Consider the following 26,292-nt stretch of genomic DNA (forward strand, 5'->3'; position numbering starts at 1 on the left):
TTAAAAACTTATATTTTAATATTTATTCTGCCTAGTTTGGCCTTGAACTTTTTAATTTTCCCAAGCAATTTTTTTTTAATTTTATTTTGTATCCCCCCTTTTTTTATACCAAATAGGTCAGCTTGTATTTTCTTATGCATTCATTATATTTTTCACTACATGATGCAATAAGAGGTGTCTGAACGAGCTTAAAAGTTACTCAGTCACACCAGAGTCATGTTTAAGCATAGATTTAAATAAATGCAGTCAGAATAAATTTGTTCTGTAGTTGTGTTAAGGCAATCAGCTTTTATCTGAAAGACATTTGATAACTTACTATGCAAAAGAATGCAACTGAAGCTTCATTTCTGGCTTCACATAATGTTTTTGGTTCCATCTAAGATTTTTGCTTTATTACTATTGCATAGTTTATAATTATAGTGTTAAGAACTGTTTTCGGTAGATGTTTTAATCACAGCAACTAATGCTTGGAACGAGCCTGCTTCAATCTGTTGGTAACAGAGGCCTACAATTAATATGCTTAAATATGAAGGTTTTCAGTTGTAATCTCCTTTAGAGAATAAACATGCCTTCAGAGTAATGGTTTGCTTTGGGGATTGTTTATTGAACCTGGATTAGAAAGCTATCGGGCCATTACGAACTGTTTATCGCAATTCTGCCAGTTGACAATTGGTATACATTTGAGAGATTATTTCGGAAATCTTTATGGGACCATCACAGGCCAACCATTAACTGGGACAAATGTGAAGTCCAGTCAGACCATCACCATCAAAATGATACTACCTGTGCACTGCTGCAAGTTAGGTTTTCAGTGTCTGTATAAAGGCCTCAGAAGCAGAGAAATTTGCCAATCTAGACATAAAGCATCTCAATCCCATAACATAAAACTGAGAAAAGAATTCTCCAGGCTTTCATTTTAACGATAAATATTAAGCACTACAATACCACATCTACCTGAGAACACTACAACAGCTGTGTCCCCGTAAGATGTTGATCCTTCAAAATTCAACCCTCAGTTCTCCTTTTGATTTCAGTAAGACGTGTAAGAGGGCTCTGGTGCTGGAGCTGGTCCCACCAAGGCTGCCTGCCACCTTTCCTTCTCTGATTCCTGTCTCTGAAATACCCTTCAGCTGGAGGTGGAAAGAGGGGCAGGGGTTTGGGAAGAAGCCATTCAAAAAGCACTGGGCAGGGGGTGTTAACTGTGACAAGGCTCAGGAGAATGGTGGAAAACAATACTGATAACCAAAAATGGGATTGTTTTACTCTCTTCCAGCAAGGGCCAGGAAAAATTGCTTCAGATGTGAGTTACGATTCTCAAGTTTCCTCAGGACACACACTTAGTAGTAAAAAATGCTTAAGAGGAAATATAAAATAGTTGGCTATGTAGAAATTTAATATGAATAATATTATCTGTACTCTGTAAAATCTGAGTGTTGTCAAAGTGGAATTTGAGATTTTCTACCGGACTGAAGTCTCAAATAGCTCTAATTAACAGCTAGGAAGGCCTCTATAGGCTATGTTTACTTGCACGGTGTTATATACTTCAGTAGTCCCAGGAAGTTCAGTGGTACTGACTGGCCTTGGGAGAACAGGTTGGCTTTACAGAGGACCTCTCTCCAAATGATGAACCCCTCTAAGACTGGAGGCACTGAACTTAGTATCCCAAGATACTAAGTTATCTTTAATTTAATAAAAGATATTTTTAAAAAAATACTTAAGTTCAGAATTGGTGACCATTCGAGTCCCCTGAATTGTTAGTAACCAGGTTATTGCTGCCTGTGATATTATGAATTACTGGTATTACTGTGTGTACTGATATTTAAGCTAATACATCTGGAGACTCTTGAGATGATACATCTTAAGATCTGTTTACTCTCTCAACTGTATGCTTTCTCAATACCACATGAAAACTCAGGTCTCACAGTAGAGCCCTCAAATAAGTCAAATCTATGGAACTAAATTCAGGTTATAGCCAACCTGTCTTCTTTCAATTAATGATCTGTAAACACTTCCTGAAACATTAGATTTTACTATAAATCCTTTGACCTTTATTTTTCACTGTTACATAATAATGTTTGCATATTCAATGTCTATCTTGCATTTTTTCCCCTTCCTATTTTTCATTTTACATGAAAATGTGGCTGACAAGTAAAATAAATCCCATCTCAGAAGTGTTCTCATTCCAATAGAGTTTAAAGACAAAAAAATTAACTAAACTTCCATTGACCAGGTAAATAAAGTTCTTACATTCATTTTTACACTGTTTCTGTCCATCTACTTATCTCTTTTAATGTAAAAAGATGCAGATTTTGATTTTTTTAAAATATAAATAATAAAAAAAGACAATTCTGATACCAGTACCTATCTTTCACAGAATTAAACCCACTTTAAATTTACCAAACCACTTATGCAGCATTAAGGGAAAAGTATACAAATATTTCCAATATTCAGGAAATACAGCCTTAACACACTGCAGCAGTAAGAGCTGACCATGAACGCCCCTAAATTTGTTGAGCTCTGAAATACTTACAACATTTCTGGTCAAAGTTGATCTTTTTCAGTCCCGCAGCTAGATCTAGCAGCCCAGCTGTCCGGGCAACTCCCATGTTACCGTACCATACCTAGCCATCTCTGTGCTTAAGACAAGTATTACTGTTACTTTGGGGTCATTTTACCATTATTTTTTTATAGGTGCTGTAAAAAGGTTTGAAAAACGAGTCCTATAAAGTTGCCAACCCAAGAAGGTTGAGAAACGTTATGATAAATGGCTTTAGCAGAGGCTTCGGAGGTGGGTGGGGTAATGGGCTTCTATTTCCTCTCCCGATTAGCCCTTTGCTTCTGTGGAAGAAAACACCCGTAAGACTTGTAGTGAGGTGGGGGTTTTTATAGTCTGTTAAAAAAAAACAGGTATTTACATATACGTGTACTATATGCATATACTATATATGCATATACTATGTAGACTATAGTGTGTATATATATATACATACACACTATATGCTTTCTCTTTCTCCTTCTCTCTGGTATTATATATGATCAAAGCATCCTAGCCTGTCTAGTGAAAATACCTCTACTGTTTGCATGAGAAGCAGCAATCTCCTAGCTGGCAGCTGTCTTCACGACACACGCAGCCGAGCCGTTACCTGCTGCAGCCAAGTAGACGGTGATGAACACATGCGTTGTCTATTTTAGATCACAAAGCATAACCTGGGAGAAAAGGCAGACTGAATTCTGCACATTGACAAAAACCATCTCCTAGCTGCTTCTCAAACTGCCGTTAAAAAACTAAGGACAATCCACTTTTTAAAGCTGTTGTGAAGATTAAAGAATGCGAGTGTGCTCAGGCACTTTGGGGATTGTTTTGATTAGTATATGTAATTTTATTCATATTTTTTCAGTGATAGAATGGTTCTTAAAAAAGGAGCAGGAGATTTGGGATTAACCTCTGAATTTTCTTGAACTAAATCAATAGAGGTTTTGTTTGTACAGACCTCAGTAAGGCAGGGATTCCACCCTTGACCATAGAAGGAGTTTCTCATTAGATATTAATTTATGATACATTGAATTGGAACTTAAAACCCCCTATGAAGGAACAGCCTGCTAACAAACAGTACGGCTCTGGGTAAATTGAGTTGAGCGCTTGCATTCTGGGAATTTTTGCAAAATGTTTATCTTTAGAAACAGCTTTAAAAAAATGCCCAAGGCTATCAACCGTGCTGGGCTCAGCAATAAGGAGAGGGATACTGATACATGCAAACTGACTTCAGTTCTCTAAACAGGAGAAGGAGAAAAAACCACGTTGAAACTTTGATCTCCACAATAGTGCAACAAGCTTCCTTTCTGTATTGTATGTGAATTTATAAATAAGACTCATTATTGACTAAGGGAAGTTGATGCAATTCTCCAAGCAATGGGTCTTAAGATAAGAGTTTTGGCTACTGTATCTTCTGCTGGGTCGCTTACCTTCCCATTTTTGCAGCACGGCTCTTAAATTACTCCAGCAGTAAGGCCTTGAAACAGTCAATTTTCTGAAGGCTTATGGAAAACACAGACTACAGTATTTCCACATATTTGTAAGATGTGTCAGAGGTATGTGCATTAAAGGATTGTAAATGTTTAAACAGAAAGTGGTTTTAATTCTAGAGAAAGATAGAAAACTTTATTACTTTAAAATACAAAGAAAAGCCACTCTCGCCTCTCAGGCACCCCCTGACTCACAAGCAGTTTCACAGAAGGCTTCTGGCTTTGAACCAGTATCCTCTAGTCTTCAGAAAGAGGTTACAGAGCAGAGCGTGACTTCAGCTGACGCTGCAGCCATCTGGGATCTCCGCAGGATGGGAGGGACAGAGCGTACCTGATCCCGGTTCCTGTGTGACAGCCTGCCCTGGATGAAGGGAGAAATTTGGCCTGGATCGCCGTTTGTAGCACATTAACAATGTTACGTCCCTAAACCATGAAGGCACCCTGGTGCCTGGAAAGAAAAGCAAACAGGAACCTTGGCAAACGCGGAACAGGCAGAACCCAAAGGCTTTGAAGTGACAAGCACACAGGTATACGTGTGTGTGCGTATATTATACATACATGTATATGTATAAAGAGTGAACAAAAATGTTAGCTCTCTAGCCTTATTTTTTGAGCCAATTCATGATTTTTATGCCTGCGGCTGGCAGCATGTGCAACTCCCTGTGGCAGCTGAAACTAGTATTTAAGAGGCTTTGTAATACAGGCTGAAGAGAGCCCTTGGTCCAGAGTGAACAAGTGGTGGAGCTGCTGGTTCTCAGCCAGGCCGGGATCAGCAGCGAGGCTGCAGACCGGGCCAGGGCGGCGGCATGCGAGGCACTGCATCAAGGTGGAATATTGCACCCAAGGCCAGTTTTCAAAATTGTGTTAAAAATTCACTGTAATGATTTTAATGGAATTTAAAAAAGGAAAGCAGTGTACTTCTGGGAGGAAATATTTGAGGAAAATAATTTGGGTAAAATTGGGCAAATATTTGTAACAAATATTTCTAGTAATGGGATATGTAGAAAAGATAAATTCCTTACCAGAGTACAGACACCAAAGAAATGGTTTTATTTAACATGGCGCTCATATTCGGTCTCTTGCATGTGGTGCTGCTGCTATCCTCACACCTCTCATCTTCTTAGTTTAGAAAAAAAAAATCTAATTACTGAAACATGCAGGCCCAAACCAGAAGCGATAAATGAAGAAATCAGCTTGATGCATCTCGCAAAAGATGAGCTCGCATACCTTGGCTTTAGGAGCTGGTATTGCTGCATGTCTACTCCCAATTAAAGTGACTTCTTCTCTGATTAAACCTGTTCAACTAGTCCTGTTCATTTAATTTTTTTTAAATACAGTAATTTAAATGTTAATTAACTCTTTGAACTTAAACAGCTATATTTCTACTAACATGTTAAAATATATGCAGGTACTTAATTTTTCCACTGTGTTTTCTCACGGTGGAGGCTTCAAACAAATGCTGACGTGAAACAAACAAACAAAAAGGAAGATTCATTCAAATGCGGCCACCAAAACTGTAAATCCTGCACATGACATTTGGACTGGGTTCACATTATTTTTTTAGTATCTGCCACTGAAACTGCCCAATAGAGCTGGACAAAAGAAAAGACTTCTAAAATCCAAACTAGCATACATGCATCAAGTTATGCATTTTAATAAATATTAGTAATAAGTAAGTATTAGAGCAGAGCTTCAATGTGTACGTGTGATCGATCCTTCCTGGGCATTTTTCATCACTCAACTTTTAAAATTCTTGTTACAAAACATATCACATAAAATTAGTTTCATTACAAGCAATTTCAAGTAAATTAATTGGAACCTTCAGGGCAGAATTTGCCTGTACAAGCCTACGCCTCCCTCGTTTCTATAAATCTTTCTTACTTTCCTTCCCCACATTTTAAAGTCTATATATCTGTACTCTGGCCATCATTTTATGCATGGCTCGTTTATAACACAACAGCAGCTTGATCTCCAAATTCTTGGTTAAGCAGTGAGCCGCTAACACCTGGAACAGAAGAGCTGAAAGACAATATCGATGTGAAAAGTTTCAGCGAGGCAGTACCTGGAGACAGACAAGAGGCAAAGACAGTCGCGTACTCCAGAGTCTTCTCTTTTTCTCTCTCTCCCCCATTTCTCCCTCGTTCTCCCATTTGCAAGGCAGGATGAGCTGAGCCCAAAACATGAGCTATGGGAAGCAGAGGCTACTGTCAGACTTCTCATTTAATTAAAGGAGAAAGGATAATTAGGATGGTTTCTAGCCTAAACTATCCTAAAAACCGAATTCATAATTCTGGTACTAGGCAGACTGCCAGTTTTCAGACACTTCTTTCTTACGCTAAATTTTAAATGCAGAATCATCCCTGGCTGTTAATGCAACAGTCATCTGTTCCTGCTGTGGATACATCTCTAATCTTCAAGTTTCAGATAGCAGTTGCAGGCATTCCTAAGCAATAAAAAAGTCAGTATTCTGAAACGATTGACTCAGATATTTAAAAAAAAAAAAAAAAGAAGTATTTCTGTTATGACCAATAACCACACAATGTTTATTTGCTCAGCAGTACTTAACCACACACGCACAAAAGGAAACTTAATTTTGTTCTCAAAGAGAGCTAGCGTTGCTGCAGACATCGGTACCTTGGCTCAGAGTCCCGGTAGGGCAATTCAGGCGGCTCACAAATGTTTTTCCCAGCCTGTGCAGGACTGACCAGTCCCAGAGAGCTTTGACAAGGTTTTTAAGGCCAGAATTAGACCGCTGTGCACACGATGCAGCTGGCATTTTCGTGGGCAGTAGGTGGCAGGATTCTGGTTTAAGATTCATCATTGTTAAATACAGTGTTAAATACAAAAAAACCCAAAGACGCAGGTACCTGATACTGAACTGCATGAAATTGCTTCCTCCTTGCCAGGTGGGACGGTCTCGCTGCCGGAGCAAGACGTTATTTCGCTTGGCCAGAAATGCACCTCAGCGATAACCTGACCTGAAAGCACCCTTCCGTGTACAAAAACAAAGACGCTTCCTGCTCCTACGTGCTTTGCGTTTATGCCAACAGGCAACATGACTCACTCTATTTACTTTTAAAGCATGCTTTCCCTTCTAAATTACTCCGGCTAACCTGGCCTGGATGGATCCCTCCCACTGCAACGGCCAGAGCCACGGTGGTGCACGAGCCCACGTGCTGGAAGACCCACAGATCTTAGCAGTGCGTAAAACCGGGCTGCGCTGGACTTATTTTCCCTTTTTCTCGCTTTGTTTTTCTGAGATGAAGCTGCCGTTGTGTGGCTCGGAGGTTGTTCTTGCAAAGCATCAGCATTACTCATCTTACACACACACACTGCTGATGGAAACCAACACCACATGGCAGGAGGACCTCACAGTGCAAAGGCAATTGAGGAACCGAGTCTGAAAAACACACTGCGATCTAAAAAAATACCTGATTCGCTTTCTTACTTCTCTGTTCCTTTCCTCTCTGCTATATATAAAAACATTACCCGGAGCACGTTTCCCCCAGTTATGACCTTTGCCAACATTGCGTCGTCCTTTTGGTGAAGCTGTGGTGGCACAGGGCAGCCGGCAGCAAAGCGATTTCCTGGACTAGCTGAGTTCGGGCTCCATGGAGGTGCAGCATCCGCCCCGTGTTCACCTGCCGCTTCGGCACTGAGGCACCGTGTGAGCTTTCCCCTGAGAGAGGGAGGAAAAAAACCAAACAAACCCAGATGGAGTCACGGAGCAGCTACTGATGGCCAAAAAAGCCGGGGCTGCTTTTGCAGGCTGAAGCAGATAAGGTCTCCAGCAAGGCTAAACAGAAATCAGGAGATCGTCACTGCGTCCTCAAGCCTTCCTTCAAAGCTGGGGTTTTAAAGCATTTTCAAGTTTGCAGTAGAGATATTTTTTTCTGTGCAAGCCAAAGAGGATAAAACAGCATCAGCTGACATAAAAATATATCTTTCAATAGTCCCAGCGGCTCACACAGGAGTAGGTTGGGGTGGCAAAAACTTTCCTATTCAAGGTATTCAGAAACACCTTGCAACGTTCAGGCCACTAAAGCTGGTTTGTAAACAGCTATTGGACCACCCACGCATGCAGTCCCACCTTCCCCCTGAAGCCCTCACTTTAAAAATGTCAAATTCATTGTCCTGGTTTCGGCAGGGATAGAGTTAATTTCCTTCCTAGTAGCTGGTGCAGTGCTGTGTTTTGGGTTTAGGATGAGAACAATGTTGATAACACACCGATGTTTTAGTTGTTGCTAGGTAATGCTTACACCAGTCAAGGACTTTTCAGCTTCCCATGCTCTACCGACTGAGAAGGCTGGAGGTGCACCAGAAGCTGGGAGGGGGCACAGCCAGGACAGCTGACCCGAACTGGCCAGAGGGACATTCCATACCATGGGACGTCATGCTCAGTACATAAACTGGGGAAAGCTGGCTGGGGGGGCCGCTGCTCAGGGACTGGCTGGGCATCGGTCGGTGGGTGGTGATTCTCTTCCAATTCTCTCCCCCATCCCACCGGAGGGGGGGGGGGGGGGCGAGGAGTGAGCGCGCGGCTGTGTGGTGCTCAGTTGCCGACTGAGGTTAAACCACAACATTCATAAATGCACAAAACCTGGGAGGTTTCTTGTATTGCTTCAAAAGAAATCCTCAGGGAAAGGCCTTTCTCTAAATGCTTTCTTACCATGTATTTACATTTCGGTGAAGAAACTGTATAGGTCACCCAAACCGTAAACTTCGCCAATCACACTGCTGCTCTAGCGTTCGCTTGAAATCGAGTTTTGCTTTCAAGTTCAAGATGAGACGATTTGCTCTTCCTGCACACAGCTGCCAACCGCTTCTTGAGCCCTCTCAAGCGCAGCACGTTGTTTCCTTCGCCGGGAGAGGGGAATTTCCGCTTTTCAAAGCACCGAGACCCTCCCCGCACCCCGGTCTATCCCCCGGTTACTGTATACAACCTCTCAGAAGACCAAAAGAAATGCAAAATGCTAACTTGTTTGGCCCCTTTGTATTTATTTGGTTGCTTTGTTCGTTAACTGTACGCGTCTAAACCTTCCTTTCCTCCCCAGAGCAGGCAGGAGGAGTTAACATCAGCACTTAACTGCAAAAGGGAGCCCAGCTGCTGGTTTGCTTCCCTCCTCACTCCCCAGTTCCGAATAAATCAGCACCAGTGATTGCCACTGGCTTTCCCTTGCAAAATGAGAGCCCTGCTAGTCTTTAGAGACTTATGCCTGCTTATTCTATTTCTTTCACTTTATTTTTATTAGCACCGGAGAGCTGGCACATGCGCCGCGCTGTTCTGTTCCGGCTTTGCAATACTGCTTTTCATGTGCATGCAAATAAACAAGGTATCACCGCTCCCGAAGGGCCAGGGAGGAACCGAGTCATACGCTTGAGAGAAGTCGTCTTTAACTCGACAGTTAACAAATGATGCTGAGCAAATCAGAGATTACAGGCTTATAAACATGTAAGAAACTATGTTTATAAATACGTAAGAAATTTATAAGTGCAAATTTATATTATCATATAGGGTATATATTGCACGTAACCCACAATATAGAATTAATAACTACACAATTATGCACGATTATATAATTTATAATTATGGCATTTGTAATATGAAAACCCTATTACTATATATATGTAATATAAACACTTCAGAAATTTTATAATAAAAATTTTACTTGGTAAAGCCAGCTCTGAGCTTTCTCTGCAATTCTGGAAAGTACTTTTTACTTGAAATCTACACAATGCAGTTAAAATCTAGTTTATAGCTTCAGCATATTCAACGTGTAAAAATTTTGCCTATAAACAAGCATTTCCAGAAGCAACGTGTCTGGGCCGTATTATTTTGCTCCTCAGACAGGAAAAGTATTGCACCGTGGGCATCCTCAGCAGCTGCCCTAGCGAGGGCGATTCTGAGGTACAGTCTTCAGGAGTCCTGCTTGTCACAGTAATTTCTCCTAAGCTGCTGCCATTTACCCAGTTTGAGAACATGCCACAGTGCAAGTGTAAAACAAAACACAAAAAGAAAGAAAAAAACAGAGGAAGGAAAAAAACAGAGGAAGGAAAAAAACAAAGGAAGGAAAAAAACAAAGGAAGGAAAGCACTTCAAGCTTTTTATTTTTAAGCAGTTTTCTTTATTTCATTACTTTGCACATTTCTTCCCACCTCTCTTTATCACATTACAAAGCAGCCAAACTTGCCTAACACCCACACTAGTGGCAGAGGAGCAGAGCTGAGCTTTGATGTTGTGCTCTGGATCGGCGTAGCTTGATGTGGAGAGGAAAACAAGCCCTCAACCCTTTCTGCTAACTAAATTTCATCCTCGGGGTGTAAGCGCTTGGCTGCACGGCGCAGCAGGGGACGTGAGGAGGGAAGAAGCAGCACTGTGCCGTTCCCAGAGCAGCACTGCTGCAGCAACACCACAAACATACAGACTTGTTGCCTACACCTAAAGTATCGAGGGGCTTTGATTTGGGACCATCCGTTTGGGGCCTGGAAGCCCCACAAGTTAAAAGAGTTGTTGTTTTGTTTTGTTTTTTAACGCAACCTGTTACCTCTCAGTAGAAACACCATTTTTAGAGATGTTCTCACAGAAACCACTGACACCAATGTCATGGTGAGCTGCCTCTGGTCTTCACCTTATGGTCTCAGGTGTTGGTGTACTGCAGGATCATGGGGGGAAAAAAAATGGGACAAGGCAGAGAGGAGAAATTCTACAGAGAATTATACATCTTCTGCATAAAATACAGCTAGTTTATTCACAGCTGTAGTACTCTTACAGTCTATGTATTTACTCTCTGGTATGTATGATATAGAACAAAATAATATTTTAAAAATATTAGGGGTAAAATTAACAAATACACAGAACATTAAGGAAGAATCTTTTAATGGGAGCTAGAACAAGAGCTTCACCTGAATTGAGGGAAGCTGGAGTCCTGCCTATCGTGCTGACAAGAAACATGGGAGCATTAACCATATCCGATAGGACACCAAGGCTGTGGACTGCTCCACACCTCGCTGGTATTACTATAATTTCATGTTCCTTTGGAGTACATATTTCAACTGCTGCAGTTTATGCATGATTATTACTGAGCTGGATACCAACAGCCCCCTTGCCTGTCTACTTTATGTGCTTACACTGAAGTCCTGCCTTGGTGACCTGTGGACATTAGCTACTGCCGGCTGGGGCTTATTTTAGGGATGAACAGCCCACACAGTGTTCACAGCGTGAAAGAAAGGCATACAGAAGTTATCCTGATTTCTTCCCTTTCCTTCATTCAACACCACTCCTCTCAGCGGTCTCATCCTTCTCTACTGAAGCCCTCTGAAAGATGATGGATGATGCAGAGCAGTCACACGTGCGGCCATCCCGTCTGCGTGAGCACATCGCTGTGCTCCTTCCCAAAAGGACGTCAGGTAGCGAGCAACGACAGCCAAGTCCCCTCCACAGTTTTCAGCCCAACCAAACCTGAGGACTCTGCACAATCTGGTTGTTACGGGGCTTTCGCTAGACCACGGGGAGCGGTTTGCAAGCCCAAACTCTTGGCTCTGAACTGGGGGCTCACTAGGCACGGGGGAGGATGTCAGGATCCAGCTGGGCAGGCGTCTGTCCACCGCCGCAGCCGGCCCTTCCTCTCCTGTGCTTTCTGAGGCCCTTAAAAATCTTTCAGGGAGGCGGAAGAAAGAAGAACAATTCTTACACCAGTTTACTTGCTTCAGTATCTTGACAACCCCGGGAATTGTTCTGACTTAAAAAAAAAAAAAAAAAAAAAAAGGCTTTGATTCACTAGCTTGATAAATTATTTTTATCTAATACTTACACAAAGTTTCCTCTAAATTTTGTCTATTGAAATTGTAGCAGCAAATTCAGTCTGTTACAGCTTCCGTGGCCATTCCAACTCTCCATCCAAAGAGCCTTCATTACTAATGTTTGCAGGGAAATGTCTAGGACCGGATAAAAATACACAATTCTGTGACTGCAGAAGTTACCATTTATCTGAACCAGAATTAGATGACTGTGTGACGTGCTTTTTGAACCCTGCATCTGCCGCCCTCTCAATACATGTATTTCTTTTTTCTCTTCTTTGAGGAAGCCATCTGAAAGCCATCTCAAGTGCAACCTGAGACAGACAGACAGACGGGGGATGATACTTGGTAAAGCTATTTTTTCACATGCTACCTGAAAATTAGGATTTATTTGTCATGCACATCTAACAAACTGATGGCTACAGCACTGGCTTGAGTTGAGAAGGCTGCCCTGTGCCAGTGTTACTATTATATTATTACCTAAAGGGTATTTCTCAGTGTTAAAGCAGCCACACTGTTTGCTTTTTTAAAATACGTATCTGGGGACGAGAGATGGGCTCCAAGTGTTTTTGCGTCCAACCCCAACGCTCCGCAATAGCCTGCGGGTCGCACGAAGCAGCAAGTTGGCAGAGGGGTGTGCAAGTGAGCTCCCTTCGTTCTTCAGCTCGCTCTCCTCATTAAAAACCAGCTGAAACAGCATTTCACACGTGTATGCACGCAGCCAACCTGTAAACGTCAGGGCTGGGAGAATGGTTTTACTCCATTAGCCACCCTCTCTGACAGACTACCATGCAGCACTGTGAGACTTTAAGGTAAATTATGCTTCTCTCAGCAAAAATGCGAAGCAGCACGCCTCCACAGCAACCTCACATACAAAACCTGAGCAGATAACACAAGGGACCATTTACCGGTACCTTTCGTGCACATTAGAGCATGGACTGTGAACGTGCGGTTTCTGGTTTGAGGTGCTGCGATTAAACCAGGAGAAAGCAAAGCAACCAGTGTAGGCTCTGACCTCTCACACTAGGTGTGTGTTTAACACATTGTCATTAGCATGCCAATTATCCATGAGAAAAATGGCCTGTAAAGCCTCCATCCCTGTCTTTCCCTGGGGCGGGGGGCGGCGGGGAATGTACTTTCTATCAACTTGCTAGACTTTGCCTATATCTCACAGTATTTAACTTTTTTTTTCCTGTTTGCAGATTTCTAACAGGATTTTCAATGGAAGTGCAAGCCACTGCTTTGCAGATGTAGGACTCCGAACAAAAGGCTTACGTTTCTTCATTCTCCTCTGCATTTTCCTGAAAGCCTTTCACAGCTCACCAGAGGTTCATCGGCTGAGAATGGCAGCGCTGTGTTACAGAGCAGCCTGACCCGGCGGCTGCCGAGGCATAGCCCAGGATACCCTTCCCACACCGGGCTCCCGGCGCACCCCTGAGCTCACTTCCAAAGCCAGGAGCCTGCGAGTGCTCCCCTCTCGGATGCCAGCCCGGGGGTGACAACCACATGCAGAACCCATGTGGAGAACCGGGAAAGCCTTACTCACATAGTCCCTGGTTCCCCAGGGCATCCCATATACCTTTGGGTGAGGTGTACCTTCGCTAAGCAGGTTTCCTGGGCAGTCTGGTGAAAGCAAACAGGGTTGCAAGACAGTGAGATGAGTACACAGAGAGAGCGTGCGAGTGTGAGTGTGTGTGTGTGTGTGCGCGCGCCAGGGGTTGTGCAATCTTCCCCACGTGCAGCTGTGACCTTGTCCTGGCCTATTTAGATGTCGTTCTCAGGCTCATGCCCCGCTTACCCAGTAAAACCGAGTGTGATTTACTAGGTGTTGGCCTTAAACAGGCTGTGCAAAAGAAATCCTGAGGTTGAGGTACTTCTCATCCCTGCTCCTTCTCCCTCCCCGCCCTTGTTCGTGGGAAATAACTTACGGCTTAAAATCTTGATCTGATGCTTCTTTCGTGGTCTCTTCCTTGCCCGTTTTGCGACCTGTACCTGATGCTGCTGTGCCCCTTAAGGGGTGGATATTGTCCCGGTTTCGGCAGGGATAGAGTTAATTTCCTTCCTAGTAGCTGGTACAGTGCTGTGTTTTGGATTTAGGATGAGAACAAAGTTGATAACACACCCATGTTTTAGTTGTTGCTAAGCAGTGCTTACACTAGCCAAGGACTTTTTAGTTTCCCATGCTCTACCGACTGAGAAGGCTGGAGGTGCACAAGAAGCTGGGAGGGGGCACAGCCAAACTGGCCAGAGGGACATTCCATACCATGTGACGTCATGCTCAGTACATAAACTGGGGAAAGCTGGCGGGGGGGGGGGGTGGGGGGGGCGCTGCTCGGGGACTGGCTGGGCATCAGTCGGCGGGTGGTGAGCAATTGTACTGTGCATCACTTGCTTTGTGTATTATTATTATTGTATTATTATTATTATTATTATAATTTTATTTCAATTATTAAACTGTTTTTTATCTCAACCCACAAGTTTTTTCTCACTTGTGCTCTTCCAATTCTCTCCCCCATCCCACCGGGTGGGGGGGAGTGAGCGAGCGGCTGCGTGGTGCTCAGTTGCTGACTGAGATTAAACCACGACAGTCCTTTTTGGACTGTCCAAAAGTCCTTTGCCTCTAAGAGCAAAGACTGCATTTGCTGTGCCACAGCGCTGGTGTGTTACTAACTGTATTACACTTCTGCAACATGAGTGTAATAAACTGAAATGCAAAAACGTTTCTCTACCGTTTAACGAGAGTAATTTCAAGCTGTGGTAATACAAGGTCTCAATTTTTATCTGTGATTTCAGCATCATGAAATTTACTATTTGCACGTAGGTTAATTCACATACGAAGACACTGAGCAGTGCAGAAGAGATTGATTTTGTGCTTACTGGATTCACCATCAGCTTCCAGATAACGCAGAAAGCTGGGAAGGCTGCTTTGGCCAGTAAATTGGAGGAACTAATTGGATACGCTCTTTCACCGGTAAAGTGTGTCCAGTTCTGAGCATCACACTTTGAACAAGCAGCTGAATTTTAATCTGGAGAGAATTCATAAAATCACCAACCTCGGGGACCCTGAGGGAGTGGATCTCGTCAGAAGCTGCGGGTGACATACAAATCAAAAGCTACAGTATAAACGCACGAGAACACGCTTTTTCTGAAAGCCCGGGAAACTCCAAGGGCCCTAACGGAGTAAGATGTTGTGAACTCGGTGCAAAAACCCCAGCTGCCATTAATGCCCCCACGAAGCAGTCCTGAGACTGCTCTGACCTACATTGCTCTTACCAGCCCTGCTCCAGCTTCAATTAGGCTCCGCAGAAGCGAACAGGCAGCCCTCGGCTCTCGGAGCAGCAACAGCCGACGCAGCATCATTAGCAGGTCTGGCAGCCCACAGAGAAATAATTATGCACATTATGAAGCAGTGAGAGCGGTGACAGGCTCAGAAGGCAGTCCCATAATCAAATGAATGTATAGATAAGAACAATAATAGCATACGGTAACTCAGAGGAAGATAACAAGCAGGTTATTGAAATACGCTTCAAGGAGTAGAAAGATCAACTCAGACAGGAGGGAATCAAACTGGCATTTCTTTTGATTCAAGTTCAACCTCAGCTGTAATCTATACTTTCAGGGTTCGGTCCAATTCAGACTACCAACAGACACCCCCCACCCATCACCACTTCAGCTAGATCACTTCAGACCTCAGCTTCAGTAGAAACATTTTAAAATGTGAAATAGCATCCCAAAAGCGTTCAAAAGTGAGTTTTTCTTTAGACCATTTTTGTGTTGCTAAGCAAAAGATGTAGGAATCGTTCTGATTGAACCTTAGACCTGAGGGACAGAATGATAATTTAGATCTTGATATTGTTCCCCCCCCAAGTTGTCATGAGTCACTGAACCTGTCTGAATTATGGCACATTGAAATGTATACTTCATATATTGGTATATATAAGTATTGGTAGTCTTCAGAAAATGAAAAGTTTTAACGTACTGGAAGTTATATATGAAAAACCAGTAGCATCCCTTTAACATTACACCTGTGGCCTCATCAGCTGCACTTGGTAACAAGTTGTACAGGTTTTGATTTTGGGGTAAGATACAGCATTTTATGCTAAATCCTGAAGCTTGTCAGTTTTCATTGTATCCCATTTACAGTAGATACTTCTAGACAAACATGCAGCAAACCAGCATCAGCTCTTGCAGTACCTGCCTCAGAAAAAAGGAACAGAAAATAGCGGTGTCCCTGTAGAGTTTCTGGGTGCAGGTATGCCTATAGTCCTCTGTAGGCAGGGGGACATTTACTGCTTTCTTTCCTCCCCTCCCCTCCCCTCCCCCAAAATAAGCAGCACGCACTTCGATGTCATGTATTTGAATTCCTACAATTCCAACAACCAGGGCAGGACCTTCCCAGCAACGGGGCTTTTTTCCTTCCTAAGTATCGCGCAATTTAAAAAATAAAATAAAATTTAAAAAATCTCTGGTTCGAGTCCAGTATGTTGGGTAAAATTCAGATCATCCCCTATCAGCACATCTGGAAGCTGTAGGTGGATTGCGGGACACTGGGTGCGTAACAGACGCACAGCTAACCTGCGTATGGGCACCGGCTATACATCCAGGACTCCCGCGCCCGTTTCTGCAGCCAAGCTGCTGGGCTGCATGAAGTCAGACCCTCTTCCACAGGACCTGGATTACCAAGGAGGACTTCACTACTCAAAGCAGAAGAGATGGTGAATATGAAAACGGCGATTCAGGTTCAGTGAGAGTTCACGTAAAACACCGGTTTAAGTCTTCGGGTGGAGACAGACACAATGCGGAGTCAAGCCCTTTTCAGAAGGAAATGAATTTGCTGTGGTTCGCGAGGCTGCACCAAGCAGACACGCACGCTCGGGACGTGGCGCGAAGGTTTGCAGCGGCGTTTCCAACTTCATTCAGCTCTTGCTCACCGTCAGGACAAGCTGGTGGCATCTGAAAGGTGGGGAGGAAATGGCTGGGGGTTTTGTTCGGGGTTTTGGGGGTTTTTTTTTGGTGCTATGGCAGATGAAATCTTTTCACAGCGCACATAACTAGCTGTCCCAGCAGCGTGGTTTCTGTGCTTCAGATCGTTTCCTGTGCACTGCGACAGCCCCTTAATTTCTCCACGTTAGTGCTGAAGTGGTTGCCATGCGGTGAGGATTTTTGTCAAAAACAAATGAAGTTTCAGTAAGCCGTCAGGAATCAAACGCCCAGACGGTACGGCAAGAGTTATTTTAAATTAATATATTGGATCATTTAGGTCAACATTAAGCTCCTATATGCCTTTTGTTATTCTGTTCCAAACCAGATCCCATTGTAACGTTCCCAAAGCGTAATATACTGTATCAGAGCATCAGTCCTTTTGAGTTGCCTCAATAAAAACCTCAGATGCTACTTAGGATCAAATTCCGCTCTATTAAAATAGTCTGAGTTGCGCTGGGCTTATGCCGTTGCAGCTCTGAAACATAACACGAAAACAGTTTCATTTATATAGCACCAAGACCGTGCGCAGTAGGTTTCACAAAGCTTCATCAGCTCTTTGCTGTATAATTTCTCTATTGCTTCCTGCTGTGGAGAGTAAGTTGCACGTATGAATGGCCCTTGCAACTCCGCAGATAAAAGGTAAACAGTATTTTTATGATGCCTTTGATTTATTCACCAAAAATATGTTTACTTACCAAGTTATTATGCAGTACAGCAGTAGGCCCATCTAGCTAATTTAGTCTTTCACTACTATAATTATATGTATATATATATATTCTATACTAATCTGAAACACTGAACCCAAAGAGTATCTGTGCAGGTCTACTACGCTAAGTTAAAATTTTTGCAGTGGAAAAAGATATCTTTCAGATTATTCCCTTTTTTCTTTTTTTGCAATTGCTTAATTATACGTGATACATTTAATGCCATTTTAGATAAAATATGCAGCTTGAAACCAACCGTACAATTTGGGTCTTCAAAAGACATCCGTACCAGACAACATTGCTTTGAATTATATGATAAAATGAGCTACAAGGACTTTAAAGCTCCTAATACAACTGCTTCTCGTTCACCACTGACATTGTGTATAAAGAGACGTGTGAATGCATCTTTTCACATTAACTCCAGAAGAGTGAATCCCTTCTGTGTTTAAAAAGCAGATGTTGCATTCTTTCACGTGACGTGTGAAATTCAGATGACGCTGTATCTTTTCTGGTTGGGAGCCTTGGAGGAGAATAAAGGAGAGTTTTGCTTGTTTAGTTTAAATCACTGAATGTTTGTCTAAAAAGTAATTTGTTTCAGCATTTAAAATAAGCTGAGTGCCAAGTGGTGAACTGCAATTCCCCAGACTTGCACGGTATTCGACGGATTTTCACAGCAATGTTAATTCAAGAGTGATTTGCATCACATCCGTTCTCTCTTCTACGCATCCGCATCAATGACTTAATTTAACCTCCGAGAGGCTGCACACGTATATAGGATGAGCGCCAGGGAAATGCTTACACACGCAGCTGGAGACGTGCTCGGTATTCTTCAGGTACCTCCTTTTGCTTGCGTTGCTCCTTTCTGAGGACATATTGCTTGCTTCGATAGTGTCCCAGTGAAAAATACTGTAATTACCCGGCCTGACTGGGGAAACACGTTCACACGGCTCAGCCGCTTTTTGTCTGTGCCAGACTTCAAAGAAAGGTGACTTCAGCAGGGCTGAGATGTTCTAGGACTGACACTGATGCAGGGAAAGAAAATCCTTAAAGTAAATAAGTAAATAAAAATCAGTGAGTTTATTCCACGATATTTAAAGCAAAGAATTAAACTTGTAAAGTGGATTACAGGGAAATTCCATTTGGAACAAACCGGAGGAGTACCTTGTCCAACCTCTGGCTCAAACCAGGGTCAGCTGTAAGGTCACGCCTGCTCAATCAGAGCTTTAAATGTCCTTGATATGGCATTTTAAATAGGTTAATAAAACATTCTTTAGTGCCTGCACTAATACCCAACTATCCCGTCTATTATCACTGAAAACGCTGCAATTGTAAACCTTGCCAGCAGATGCCACTACAGTAAAGTTGTTATGAAATACACAGACAGTCGAGATGAAGACCTTTTGTTCCTTGGTACGTCTTGGTACCTACCCAGCAGCTTCACAGAATTACTTAAATTAGAAGCTGGTCATTGGAATAAAATCCCCCAAATCCTGCACCACCACCATCCCTCCCAGGGGACTGAGTTTTCTCGGGTTTAGCGCAGAAACAAAACCACAGCATTGCAAAGCATGAAGGTATTGCTTGATGCAAGCAGAAAGGCTGGACATGGCAGATGGCGATGGCTGCATTTAACCCACCCTGGCAGATGCTGAGGCGGACAACGAGGGGCACGACAGAAACTTCGAGAGAAAGCCACGCTTGGAGCATCATGCCTGCAGTTCGTGCTGCCTGAATCCTCGGAGACCTGCTGGTGCTCAGGCAGCCTGAAGCATCTCAGCTCCTTCCATAAGGAAGGGACTAGAAAAGGGCTTGGGTTTCGGTTTTGGTTTTTTGTTGCTCTGGTTTTGGACTTTCACCATAAACCGTTGTTTCTTGATACAAGAAACCTGGCCGGGCACAGGCATCAAAAGCCAGCAATCGGCAGGTACCAGCAGCCATGTCTAGGGAAGGTCAGACTCCACCTCAGCTGGAATATTTTCTTGGTCAGGTCTCTGTTTGGCGCTCAGTCTCTGAACAGCCTTACACTTTTCAGAGAAGGAGAGCGCAGCGCTATTACTAGTAAACTGGCCGGATGATACATGCCTGTCCTTGAAGAGGCTGTGGGGAAGCGGTGGAAGAACCCATCTGCTTTTCTTAGCCTACGTTAGCTAGACAGTTACTCCGTGATAGGAGAAGCCCAGCTGCAGAAACGCTCCTGCCTGCTGCCAGTTAGGCAACCTGAGAAGCCTGATAAGGCTCAAAATGCCATGCTGGGGCTTGGCAGCGGTGGCCTATGACTTATCCAAGGAGCAGCCTGCCAAAGCAGCAAGGCAGGCAACACCACGCCCCAACCTCCCGCAGGTGCCTGAGGATCTTGACTTTATTATTTTAAATGAAACTTACGGTTACAAAGGCGCCATAAAGGAGGTGGGAGGGAGATCAGGTACTGTGGGTCACGTACTATAAGAAAGGTTGAATGACACGGAGTGGGACCTTCAAATCACAGAACAATAATTAACGTATCACCACTTCTGAGCACAGTTGTGGTGGGCACAGGAAAGCAAGAAAACACGTTTATAATGGCTTTACTTAGAAGGGGGAATAGGAACAAGGCAGACATTGAAACAAAAAACACGGCATCCATGCAGTTCCTGGGCATCCTATGAACTGAGGGAGCCCACCAGCTTCTGAAGGAGATGGAGAAGGACACAGGAGAAAAGCACTCTCCTCCCAGGAGGAGAGACAGAGAAGTCTCCCCTGGGCTCTTGGGTTTCTCAGAAGGGAATTTCTCCACTCACGATGCCCTCGGGGCAGGAGGCACGTCCACAGGCCCACAGGAGTCCACCCCATGTTTAATGAGCCTCTCTTCCCTTGTAATCTCACTGATCTCAGGTTGGATGATAGAAACCTACTTATGATAGCACCCAAACCGCCAGCTGCACAGCAGTCAGGGAACTGGAACAAACTCCTTGGGAGAAAAAGAGCCAAAAGGAAGAGCTCCTTGAGGAACTATGGCCCCAATGGCCCCATATTGCCAAGCCACAGCCTGAGAGAGAGGAAGACTTCATCCTCTGGAGGTGCTGGTTTCTCTCCATTGACTATTATCTAGGCTGAGTAGTTTAGATTTGAAGGTCTAACCCGAGTGTGAAAATGGAGATGGTGCCAATCACTCCTGAAGCTGTAGATTTCCTTTAGGGCTATCAGCAGTACCCTTGGGAACTAACACTCCTGATCTTCTCCTGTTCCCAAGAGGCAGTGATTTCTTCCAGCCACGCTTGGGAAAAGAAGATGCCTCAGCACCGCCCCCAAGGTGCTTCTTTCTCTTTCTGTGGACAGAGCAGACTTTTAGGGAGATTGCAGATGGCATGTGTTCTGCAGCAAGGTGCTGAGGATGCAGTAGCTCCCCAACACACACCACTGTGTATTAGCGCCAATGTTCAGCTAAACAAATAATATTCCCAGGCTCCTGTCAGTGACAACTCTAGCTTTACTAACTCCCCAAAGCCTTTCTGCCTTACCAGCCTCACACTCCACTGGCCAGGGGATGGTACCGCTTGTACCTCTCAATTCTGAACACATTGGCGGGATTAGCAACCCTCCACAAGGCAATTTTCTGTGAACTTAGATTAATTGTATGTTTATGGCACATGAACATGTTGCCTCATGTCAGGAAATAACATAACTCAAACCGGAGAACCAAGATTTCCTTCTCTCTTTTCTTTCTTGCAATTTTAGCAGCAGGTTTTTGGTTCAGCTCATACAATGGTGTCACTGTCAGATTTTTGTTAGAAGGTAAAATGCATTTTTTTTTTTTACTGTTTGATTATTTGAAGGATGATTATTTTTGCCTTTCAGAAAATTCTACCTGAACATAATACCAAGGGCTGAGATCAAGAGCCATTCAGTCACTGGAGTAAAACAAAAGAAATGGAGGAATCCTTTAATAAAATCACTTAGAAGAATGAATGCACTTGAGTAAAAACATCACTAATTTGCACCAACTGCACATTTCACAGAACTGAAGCAGCAGATGCAGACCTCTTCTCCTTTCCCTCCATTGACTATTGGTATTTGATGGTCCTCTACCATCATCACTTGACATTTTAACTGCCCCTTTTGTAACACAACCTAGTATTTGTGCATGCTCAACATAAATTTTGGGCCACAGCCAAAGCAGACTAAACACACGGAGTACGCCTTGCTGCCCAGAAACACAAAGTCCACTCATCTGCATCTTTTCTGCTCTTGAAAAAAGCGGAAGCCATTGTAATCGTGGGCTTAAGTTAAGTAAGAGTTAAGATTTATGGATGAAAAGCCCATCAAGAATTAAATTGCTTTGCTAGACTAAGAAAATAGCAGATCCTGATGTAATGAAAGGAATGACCACAAGTTTCTTGTGATATCCCCTATGTAGTTTGCTAGGACGGTTTAACATGAGTATGAAAAACTCCTTTTAAAAAGTCTAATTTTGCAGTCCTCATGCAAGCAAGGCTTCAGTTTTGAATGAGAACTAAAGGATTAGATCTTCTAACCAAAAACTCTTCATTGCTACAGACTACTTTGCATTATTGCATAGAATTTCTATAGACAAATGTAATAGGTTATGGATGGGACCTCTAGGCGTCATCCAGTGAAACTCCTGCAGTGAGACAGGATCAGGGAAGCCTCGGTCAACATCATTGAGATCTTATGATAAAATCCTCCAGTGAAGAAGAATGCAAGATTTTTGTAGCCCGTTTCAGGATTTCACCCCATGAAATAGTTTTAAAGCTTAAATAAGTAATTTTAAAAACGTAAAACTATTTGTTAAAATTATTTTAAATTAAGATATTTCTTAATAACCTAGGTCTTCATTGCATCTAATGAAGATGATTGTCTTACTGAAAAGCAGCCATGGAGAACATGGATCTTCATATCTTTATAAAGAAACTTTTCATATTGGAAGACCAGTGTGCCTTCTCAGTCGAGTCTTTTCTAGGATCAACATATCCAGTTCTTTCTGATTTTCCATGAAGGTCATCCTAGCTCTCCCACATCTCTTATCCCTTGACTAAATTCAACTGTCTATTCTCCTCCTCCCCAGTTCCAGGTAGGATGGAGTGAATATTACACATGCCACCCATATATTATGCTTTTAAATGCCCCTCAGTTATTTCACAGGGGTCTGTTTTGTCTTTCAACAAATACTACATCATGGGCTCCCATCAGGTGTGACACCCAGCTTACTCCCCCCATTTTCCCCAGAGCATCCCGTTCAACTCACCCCCCACCCACAGCACCAGGTAAATGTAACACAACCATGTCTGTGGGTCTCTTGCACTCAAGTATTCCGCAGTTCATCTGCACTGAATGTCATATTTAGATTTTAGGCCATCTCTTCAATTTATCAGACTTATTCTGAACCCTCAGCCATGTATTTGAAATGACTAAAAGAAGCGAGCCCACGACAGATGTTCATCTGGATTCTACTTGACAGCATGTCTTCCTCCCTCTCCATTTGGGCAGGGAAATAAATGCTCCTTGCAAGCATCTTCTTCCTTTCTTCCTCCAAACCAGTCTGAGCCATTACCATAACAGCAGCGAGCTCTAAGCTACACTCTCAACTCCCTTAATATGGTCTTGCGTGACACTCTCAGAGCATCATTAAAGTTAAGATACAATCTTGAGCTCTTCCTCCTTATCAGCTAAGCAGATGACCTCATTCAAGGAAATGGTTTGGATAGGTTTGTTCTCTTCAAATCCGCGATAGTGCCTATTTTTTTTTTCTTTTTTAACAAAATTACTTTTTGAATACTTACAATCACACGTTTTAATAATTTTTGAGGATCAAACCTATACTGATGTGTCCACAATTCCTCCAGTCCTCCTTTTTCAACCCTCTTCTCATTGGTAATATGTAGACTGTGTTACCAAAATCAGCTGGTACAGAGAGCGCTTTAAACAATCATTTATGTTCAAACGTCAAACCACGTATTTCTGGAACCTATCAAACGCACATCGTAAGACAAAGAGGCTGTGAAGCTACAATGATGTTAATCTTTTCTTGTAAGAATGCCGCCATGCCTTAGAAAAGCCTCTTTTTCCATACAGTTTTACTGCTGCTTACAGTGCAGTTGTTCTGCAAAAGTGATTTATAAGAGCATTGTAAAGCATCATGCTTTTCGCATCAACCTTTCTACGACTTGTTCATTTTACAAACTAAGAGATGACTCTTCCAATTGTCAGGCCTAAACTTTAATCCTGCCTCTGGAAGTCAGCTGTTTCTTTTCTGGGAACCCCACCACTATCAACAGCAATTAACCTTTATTAGCAATAACAATCCTACAGCTGGAAATATCCCACTTGACAATTCTGGGGGCAATGCAGAAGCTAGAGTGTAGTTCAACATTACATCGTCGGCTCTGCAGGATAACAGGCACTAAAAAAAGTCGTCCCGAAAGCATAAAGGCATTTGAACTGAAGTGTGATATTCTACCTTTGCTTACAGTCAGGAAAAGAAACTAAAATTATGAACACAGATGCAAACAGTCGAAAGGAACTGCTGGTAAGAAGTTAGCCATTTAAAACAGAGGCATTAAATAGGCATTAAAATACCCAGCCCTTACTCTGGGGCTGCTTCTGAAAACGAACAACGCCGCTGACCAACAACGCCGCTGACCAACAACGCCTGCCGCTCGGCAGAGAGGAGCTGCACATCAGCTCTGAGGACAGAACCACCCTTTATTTCCTCTGACTTATCCCCAAACAGGTACAACCCTTTCTTCAACTCTCAAACATTTCCATCGTTGCTTCCCAGTTATTGTTTCATGAGATTGTCTCTGCCACCAATGACTTTTTTCCTTATCCCTGTCTTGGTCCAGTTTTGTCAGTGATACGTTTGACCCTCTACATCCCACACAGACCGCCATTTCATCAATTCCATTATAGCTTGAGATCTTGGAAAGATCTTTGTTCATTTTTTTCATTTTAAACAGAATCTTGTGCGTTTAGGAATAGGGATCATATGCAGGAACATCTTCTCCTAATTGCCCCATTGTGTTTTTGCTGAAGCTAGCAGAGTGTAAACACCCCACCCCACCCCCATTACAATTAAGACCTCTGTTTCCACAGACCTTATTTTTCCTCTTCATTGGCTCCAGCTATTTTACACGTTTCCCAGGACATAGCACAATATTGGGCATTGTTTCTGGAGCGGAACCGCCCTGCGATTTACTCCAGCAGCTGCCTTTGCTGGGTGATAACACAGCAAATGATTACTTGCTCGTTGATATACACAGGTGAGTAACACTCCAGTTTGAGCATTCTTGGGGGGCATTTCATAGGCTTTTATTTTTAAATTGCATTCTTGATACTGGAGTAAATGTTTGGGCGTTTGTACTACCGTGTCCTGAGGCTTGTCAAGTATTTCTTCTACTTGTTTAACGCCAAAGAGCATTATGCCAAGCAGCACAGTCCACATCACCTGCCTCCTCCCCACTCCTCCATAACTGCAGACAGACTATTTTTCCATTCATTACAGCATCACTATTTTTGGATATAACTGAAGATCCTGATATGGTGGGACTCTGGCTGTAGGGAACCAACACAATACTAGTATATGATTGCTCATAAAGCCCCAGTGAACTATGGTGAGGCGCAGGTCCTCTGGAACCTAAACTGAATTACTATATCCCAAATCACCTTAGCAAAGATTTGCAAAGTAGCTCCATATCTAGAGGCTCAGAACCACTCTTCGGCTAATGAGGCTCGCCAGAAAATCCCCACCTGTGCCCTGAAGTGAGCAGAACATCTCATCTGCTGCAGCCCTGAAAGCTCAGTAACTCTGAAATACTAAACTCTGGACCAGAGAACCTGAAAAGGTAAAAAAAAAAAAAAGAGACTCTGAAGCTCATATATATGATCAGTAGTGTCTCTAAATTCTGACTCGAGGACCCTTTCTTTGTACAAACCTGTATGGATCCCTTTATCCCCCAACACATACAATTTAAATATACAGCACACAAAGGAAATACCATGCTATGGAAGAAAGGTAATTGAGGCATCAGCAGAAAAGAATGCAGCTCCATAATCAGTATTTAGGTACTTAACGGTATTAATTACCATAAGTGAGATAAAGAGAGAAGTTAAGAAATCAAATAGTCAAAGTCAAGGCAGAAAGCCAGAACACACAACTGATCCCTTAAAGAAGGCTCACCCTGCTCCAACAGTCTTAGAACATGAATAACCTACATGTAAGGTGGCTTCATGTGGCTTCAGACAAGTGTCATTCTCCAGAGCAGCCTCGGGGCCCTCCCTTGTTTGCATCGTGCTGTTCTAAAAGGCTGCGGTACACAGCACAGTCAAAACATTAATAGAGAAAAAAACCTCTGGTAGCGAAGAGACAATTCCTGATTGACGTATAGGGAAAAGCACTGCATTCTCTGTAGCCCGAAGGATGGAGTTGGAGGTGAGGGCTGTTCATCAACTGGCATTTGGATGAATTGACGGGCCTCTGAGTGTAGGGGAAGGGGGTTCTAGATAGTCTATGGTTCTAGACCAGGTTCCGGATCACATTCTAGGTCAGAGGGTGGGTCTAGATCCGATGAAATGGAAGCTTCAGTAACTGCTTCGTTCAGCAGCCTGGACTTCGTTAAATGAAGTACATTTCTGTAAATTGTTGTGGTATTGACCTTGTATGTCTTCTGTATCTCAAAAGGCCGACAAAAACAGTCAAATCTTGAGTTCACAAGAAGCTACAAAAAGTCTTTTGGGAATATTTTGATAGTTGAGCAACAAAGCCGCATAATTCATGGCAATTTCTAGAGTA

At 43.1% G+C, this 26,292-nt stretch overlaps 1 long non-coding RNA gene across 1 annotated transcript; it reads right to left on the minus strand.

Annotated features, from left to right (window-relative positions):
• Positions 1 to 4,131: 4,131 nt before the first annotated feature.
• LOC143159091 (uncharacterized) lies at positions 4,132 to 7,003 on the minus strand. The gene is made up of 4 exons (XR_012995105.1): positions 6,891 to 7,003; positions 6,086 to 6,208; positions 5,046 to 5,142; positions 4,132 to 4,384 (listed from the first exon to the last, which is right to left on the minus strand). It is a non-coding gene; the product is annotated as an uncharacterized LOC143159091 (long non-coding RNA).
• Between the last annotated feature and the right edge of the window lie 19,289 nt (positions 7,004 to 26,292).

Source organism: Aptenodytes patagonicus, chromosome 3 (assembly GCF_965638725.1).
Source record: "Aptenodytes patagonicus chromosome 3, bAptPat1.pri.cur, whole genome shotgun sequence".
NCBI classification, from domain to species: Eukaryota; Metazoa; Chordata; class Aves; order Sphenisciformes; family Spheniscidae; genus Aptenodytes; species Aptenodytes patagonicus.